General features: G+C 43.6%; 1 long non-coding RNA gene across 1 annotated transcript; it reads left to right on the plus strand.

The window, feature by feature from the left end:
* Nucleotides 1–5,136: 5,136 nt before the first annotated feature.
* On the plus strand, nucleotides 5,137–7,389 carry LOC309338157. The gene is made up of 2 exons (XR_014154769.1): nucleotides 5,137–5,257; nucleotides 7,123–7,389. It is a non-coding gene; the product is annotated as an uncharacterized lncRNA (long non-coding RNA).
* The last annotated feature ends 411 nt before the right edge of the window (nucleotides 7,390–7,800 follow it).

The raw sequence follows: 7,800 nt of genomic DNA on the forward strand, positions 1-7,800 counted from the left end.
TGCAAAAACATTGTAAGTTGTATGAATGGTAAGAAAATGCATTTTTTAGGAAACACCAGCCCCAGCAATTGTAATTAGATGAAATGAAAACTAAGGTACAAAAAGTTAAAGGTGGAACAATGAAATAAGGTTTATTGTGTTTCAAATAGGATATATAAGAATTGGGATACAATATTTTGAATTTGGAAACATGATAAATTGAAAGATACAATAAGTTATGAAACAAGATAATAAATTGCTGAAGTTTGTATTATAAATAATGCAGAGTCTGGAAGATGTGGGGAAGTCCAGATAAAGGGAATATGGAAATTTGAAACATCTACTTTTTTCTTTTTCTGTCTTTCTTTGTTTCTCTTTGTATTTCTGTATTCTGTAAAACCAATAAAAATTTTATAAAAAATGAATAACTCAGAGAAGCTATGAGCTATGCCGAGCAGGGCACCCAAGAGGGACAGGTCATAGTGGAGAGTTTTGACCAAACGTGATTCACCTGGAGCAGGAACCGGCAAGACACTCCAGTATCCCTGCCAAGAAAACTCCATGGACAAAGACAACAGGCATATAAAAGTTATAACACTGGAAGATGAGCCCCTCAGGTCGGAAGGCATCCAACATGCTACTGAGGAAGAGCGGAGGACAAGTACAAGTAGATTCAGAGCTGTTGAAGCGGCTGGGCCAAAGCCGAAAGGTCGCTCAGTTGCGGATATGCCTGGAAGCGAAAGTCCAATGTTGTAAAGAAAAATGTTGCATAGGAACCTGGATTGTAAGAAGCTAGCAGCATGAGTTTGACCAAACTGCGGGAGGCAGCGGAAGACAGGAGTGCCTGGCATGCTCTGGTCCATGGGGTCACGATGAGTTGGACACGACTAAATGACTAAACAACAACAACAACATGTCATTCATCATTTTATAAACTTCCATCACTTTGCCTCTCACTCAGCTTTTCTCTAAATAAAAAGGTCCAAAATGCTGCAGCTTTCCTTCATAGGGGAGTTGCTCCATCACGTTAATGACCTTCCCTGAACTGTTTCCAACTCTGCAACATCCTTTTTGAGGTGAGCTAACCAGAACAGTACACAGCATTCTAAAAGTGCTCCTTTGGCACTGAAGAAAGAGTGATCTAGTGCCTGACAGTTTCCCTTGTGGTCTAACTGTTGTTAATAAAAAGAAGTTGCTTTAGAGCTTTCGGCAATGGGCAGTTGGTGTCACAAGGCACATGACAGAACATGTCATAATAGTCCCTTGGTGGCGTCATCCTTAACTGAAGCCTCTTCCTCTTGCTCTGTGTTGCAAACTAACCTCTTTTTCTTGTTTTCTTCATCATCTCATTCATCTCCATTTCTGGACCCTAGAAGTCAAGGTCCTGGCAACCAAATCAAACATCAAGATGTTAGGCAGTAAGCTAGATGGTTACACCAGCCATATCCTTCATTCAGGAGCAGCCAACCTTACCTGCAGATATCTTTAGACTACAATGTCCATCACCTCAGCCAATGTGGCCAATGATGGGGGGTGATGGGATTTGTAGTCCAGTGAAATCTGGAGGGCACTGTGTTTGCTGCCTGTGCCCCTTGAAACTGCACTCCCTTTCACACTTGATGCTTTGTATAAGTTATTTCATATATCAAATTGTAGCAAAGAAAGAGGGAAAGAGGGGGGAGAAAAACAGAGAAAGAAAAAGTGAAAGAGAGGAACATTTCCTCCCCCCCCCCACCATCAGCTCACATAAAAAGTACATCAACCATTGATACATCCATCTTAATTTAAACATATATATTGATATATGGCCTTGAAATGTCCAAATTGGTATTTACACGAAGCTGATATTTATAGAACACTGGATATCTCATAAGAAAAGGCTGGCTGTTGGATCAAAACCCAAGCTATCAGGCCAAACTGATGGCCATTACTACTTCTTGTAGGAGCAAATTCCACCATTTAATTCTGTGTTATGAGAAGTAGTACAGTGGTACCTCTGGTTACAGATTTAATTTGTTTCGGGGTGCCATACGCACCCCGAAAAATCCGTAACTAGAGGCGTCACTTTTGCACACACGCACAGCGCGGTAGAAGGCTTCTGCACATGCACATGGTGTGCAGACTGCTTCTGCACATGAGCGAGCGATGAAGCCCAGAGGTGTATACAGCCACAACCATAAGCCAAAGTTTCCATAACCTGGAGGTTACGCAGCATGAGGTACCACTTGTTAGTTTCTGTGTGTTGCCACTGTGCAGTTCTCTTGGAGTCACAGGACTCTGTTTACATTCCAGAGATTCCAGGCTATTGGAAGTCTCACGGAAGACAGGAGACGGATGTGATGTTACTGGTTTCCTGTTCCTTTCTTTTTCAATTTCTTTCTGCTCTCACAGAGAGAGGGTGTATTTCTTTTCTGTCTGCGTAGCTTACCGATAAAACTCTTAGCACATAGCTCAAACTTCTCGTCTCTTCCCTGTGCTGGATACTCTGCCTAATGCAGTGGCGTAGCGTGGGTTGTCAGCACCCGGGGCAAGGCAAGTAACCTGTGGATTTGTGCCCCCTAACCCTACCTCTAACCCTAACCCCCAGATGTTGCGCCCAGTGCGGCCGGGCCCCCCTGCACCCCCCACGCTACGCCACTGGCATAATGGGAACGTGTTTGGAGCCTTATCAGAGGCTCAGGTTGTTAATCATCATTGGAGGCGAGCTCGGAGGAGCTCGGTCGAACGCAAGTCTGACACCACTGTATTTATTTTGTCTGTCAGTCTCCCAGCATTCAGCTTCCATGGGTGACCTCAATAGGCTCTAATATCATGACAGAGGTTTTTTCCCTCATCCGTTTTCTCCACACCATGCATAATCTTACACACCTCTATCATTTCCCCCTTTGCAGTGGTGTAGCGTGGGTTGCCAGTGCCCGGGGCCATGTGGAGGGGGTGGCTGGGACAGAGAGAAAAAGACAGAGTACATATGCACATTCAACTGCTTAATGGCATCCACATTGCCCAGGAGACTGCAGCCACAGAGATAAGAAAAGAAGAGTCGTTCCGTTGTCTGGAGAGGTCACTTCCTGGTTCACATGGAGAAATCCGTTTTCAACCGAGTCCAGTGACTGAATTGCACAGTTGCATTGAAGCAGCACCAGGTGTTGAAATTTCACGGCCCTAACAATTTTGCACCAAGGGCAATTGTCCCTGAGCTCCCTATGCTACACCACTGTCCCCTTGACACTAATTCCCCCCCCCCCCAAATACCCAATGCTGCAAGCTTTCTTCACAGGGAATTGCACCAGCACCTTGTTCATTTTGGTCCTTTCATGAATCTTTTCCAGCTCTACTATGAATCAGAGAGATAAAAACAGGCCCTCTGTCTCATCCAGCCAGATTTTGGCAATCCAACTTTTCTCGATAGCCTCGTTCCAGATAAACTCTTTAATGATTAATCAGGCAGTGAAATGAAAAGCAAATGAAATTGATTTTCTTAATGATGCACTCCTTTAGCCAAAATTTGAAAATACAGTGGTACCTCAGGTTACACATGCTTCCGGTTAAAGATGCTTCAGGTTACAGACTCCGCTAACCCAGAAATAGTACCTCGGGTGAAGAACTTTACTTCAGGATGAGAACACAAATTGTGCAGTGGCGGCGGGAGGCCCCATTAGCTAAAGTGGTACCTCAGGTTAAGAACAGTTTCAGGTTAAGAACGGACCTCCAGAACCAATTAAGTTCTTAACCCGAGGTACCACTGTATATAATATCTTCAGAAGGTTTCGTGGCATTCCTGTGTAGAGTTTTCACAGGTCAGTTTTATTTGCTTTGTGAAATATCACCATTATTACACCATAGTAGCAGGAGACACCTGTATATTCCTATGAGGAATACCTCTTCAAGTTACAAGAAGGGGTTTTCCAAATAAACATCAGGAAGAACTTTCTGACAGTAAGAGCTGTTCGACAATGGAGCAGTCTCCCTTGGCAGGTGCTGGACTCTCCTTCCTTGCCAGTTTTTAAGCAGAGGTTGGATGGTCAAGGATGCTTTAGCTGAGATTCCTTGGCTCTTTCCATTGGCCCATATGGGACCAGCACAGGTGGCCGGGCCTGGTGAACTTTTAATTCCTTACCCCTATGGTTATGATTCATGGGTTCCCACTTAAATTTTATTTTGATTTTAAATGTGATTCGAATTGTATTTTAAACCAATCATTTGATTTTGTGTTTTTAATATATGTTAATTGATGCGCAAATAAGCAGCAACGCCTGGAACACTACACAGAAAAGTGTCCAGATGAATTAAATATAAAAGGAACCCCTGACCATTAGGTCCAGTCGTAACTGACTCTGGGGTTGCGGCTCATCTGGCTTTATTGGCCGAGGGAGCCAGCGTACAGTGGTACCTATTTATCTACTTGCACTTTAACGTGCTTTCAAACTGCTAGGTTGGCAGGAGCTGGGACCGACCAATGGGAGCTCACCCCTTTGTGGGGATTCGAACCGCCAACCTTCTGATTGGCAAGTCCTAGGCTCTGTGCTTTAACCCACAGCGCCACCCACGTCCCTAAATTAAATGTAAAGGTAAAGGTACCCCTGCCCGTACGGGCCAGTCGTGACCGACTCTAGGGTTGCGCGCTCATCTCGCTCAAGTGGCCGGGAGCCGGCACCGTCTGAAGACACTTCCGGGTCACATGGCCAGCGTGACAAAGCTGCAACTGGCAAGCCAGCACCAGTGCCGCACATGGAAACGCCGTTTACCTTCCCGCTATATAAAGCGGTACCTATTTATCTACTTGCACTTAGGGGTGCTTTCGAACTGCTAGGTGGGCAGGAGCTGGGACCGAACGACAGGAGCTCACCCCACCGCGGGGATTCGAACCGCTGACCTTACGATCAGCAAGTCCTAGGCACTGAGGTTTTACCCACAGCGCCACCTGCGTGTACTTTGTACTAAGTACATTTAAGTACTAAGTACTTAAATGTACTTAGGATAAAATAGATGTGAGGGAGATATTTGTTGTTCCGATGTCGAAAGACAAAGTTGCAAGGAATACCTGCTCGCAATATTCCCTGCTCTGATGCAGAAACATATAGTTTTATTTCAACACTGTGTGGGCCCTGCAACTTTATAAATAGAGGGAACCTCCTAGCTGCATGCAAAGTTGCCTTCCCTGTGCCTTAGAGTCTCTTTCCTCTGGCCGTCAGAGAAAACTCAGAGAAAACTCCAGCCGTGATGTTTCCTTACCTCAGTCTAGCTGTACAGGTTCTTCTTGTCTTCAGTACTATTGCAGGTAAGAGAGCAGTTCTGATTATTCTTATGCTTAAGGTAAGTTTCCTATGGTTATGACAATATTCTGTGCTCTAGTTCATTATGCTGCTTTAAATGTGCATTTCACATTTTACTTCCTTCAATAATGTTGACTTTTGAAATGTTTAAGTGTATTTGTTAACTTAGCTGCATTGCATGTGCATTCTATACTGGCCTCTCTTGCAATGTTTTGTTTTGAAATCTTTAAGTTAATATTTTAGTTTAATTATATTGTTTTGAATGTATACTATATATTTGATTTTTTTTCTGGATTGCTTTATTTGACCCTCGGGGTCCCTCCCAGCTATATAATTCTATGCGTCTCTGGTACTATTTGATGTTTTAATGTAGTTATAAACAATAAACAAAACATCAAAAAGTACAGAACCAAAATGAACAATTTCCATATAAATCATTTGATCTAAAATAAAGATATGAAAATAATAATAACAGCAACAACCACCACCCCACAACCCTCTCCAGACAATACCTCAGCAACTTTAGCTTTTGTAGCTGGAGTCAGTCCAGGTCCTGCCCTCCCAGGCCAGGTGGGAAAAGGTCTGTAAGGCAGGGGACAGGTCTCCCAGGACTCTCTGCCTATATGGTCTCTAGCCTTTTCAGCAGCCTCAGCTTTTGTAGCTGGAGTCAGTCAGGTACTGCTAGGATTGCCATATTTTGAAGAGCAAAAAAAGAGGAGACATTTGCCATCTTCTACTTTTAATTATGGATCGCTATGACGACTCTACCCACAAAAAAAGAGGATGTGTCCTGGAAAAAGAGGGCATATGGCAACCCTGCAAGCTAATGACTGCCAATCCACAGGAAGATTTCAGTCACGAGCAGATGTCGCTTCTGAACTCTTCCATCCAACTGTGGTGTTAACACAATACGTTGAAAGAGTGAGAGATATTCGATGAGTCACCCATACGCACAAGTGTGAATTTTTTCTCATGTTCTAAAACCCTGAGCTCCTGTTCTCAGGTATGGATCTTCATCTGGGGATACAGAGACAGGGCTTTGTTTGTGCTGAATGGGAAAGCGAATCACACTAGCGGATAAATACATTCCAGACACATTGATGCTGTTTTTAATATGCTGGACTTTTAATGTCCTGGGTCTTCATTTAATTATTTCTATTAAAAAAATTCCTTCCAGTAGCACCTTGGAGACCAATGAAGTTTGTTATTGGTATGAGCTTTCATGTGCATGCACACTGTATCTGAAGAAGTGTGCATGCACACGAAAGCTCACACCAATAACAAACTTAGTTGGTCTCTAAGGTACAATAACAAACTTAGTTGGTCTCTAAGGTGCTACTCTGCCAACCTAGCAGTTCGAAAGCACGTCAAAGTGCAAGCAGATAAATAGGTAGGTAAACGGCGTTTCCATGCTCTGCTCTGGTTCGCCAGAAGTGGCTTAGTCATGCTGGCCACATGACCCAGAAGCTGTACACCGGCTCCCTCAGCCAGTAAAGCGAGATGAGTGCTGCAACCCCAGTGTCGTCCGCGACTGGACCTAACAGTCAGGGGTCCCTTTACCTTTACCTTAAGGTGCTACTGGAAGGATTTTTTAAATTTTGTTTCAACAATGGCAGACCAACACAGCTACCTACCTGTAACTAGTTATTTCTATGTTTATTGTTTATTTCATAATATTTATTCACCACTTGAAGTGGGGGAGAACCTCCAAGTGGTTTACCAGGAGAATAAAAGAATAAAATTATCTGGAAAAAGGTAAAAGCAACTCTTTAAAACATTCAAAAGAGAAAATCAGCAGCCCTGTTTTGTATATTTTTGTGATGATAACCGAATCCTAAAGGCCTCTCCATCACCAACTCTTTGTACGCAGCGCACAGACAGGGGGAAGTAGTGAAGAATTTGGCGCAAGTCGTTATCTGCAACGAAGGCCGGGGATACTGCCTTGATGTTCAGTCCCGATGTCCCTCGGGCCTCGTGTTCAACAACAACAACTGTCCGAACAAAACGATGAACAAGTGCTGCACTCCGTTTGCAAGAAGAGGTGTGTGAGGAGCCCAGATCAGCTGCAAGGACCTTCTTCCATTGTCAAGAAGAAGAATCCCTTCTAATGAATCAATAAATGTTATTCAATATGCAACCAGTCCAGTTTTCTCTTTGGTGCTATTAGATAGTTCTCATCCATACAACAGCCCTGAGAGGTAGGTTAGGCTGAGAGTGAGTGACTGATCTGAGCTCACCCAGTGAGTTTCATGGCTGAGTGAGGATTTGAACCCTGCTCTTGCAGAACCCAGTTGAACACTCTAGTCCCCATTTTGTTTGTCAGGACATACACTAGTATGGTTTGTTTGTTTTTTAGGTATATTGTGACCCTGCAGTGGGGGTGGAGGGAAATTTCAATTCAGAATTTAAAAGGAAACTTATCCAATTCGTACTTTCTAAAACTAAAAAGCAACCAAAACACAGCCGTCCTTTGAAATTTGCACTTCTCTGAATTTTGCAATACAATTTCCCCAGCCAAATAATGTGTACCAAAAAAACACACATATGC

This window comes from Podarcis erhardii (assembly GCF_964252035.2).
Source record: "Podarcis erhardii genome assembly, chromosome: 3".
Lineage (NCBI taxonomy): Eukaryota > Metazoa > Chordata > Lepidosauria > Squamata > Lacertidae > Podarcis > Podarcis erhardii.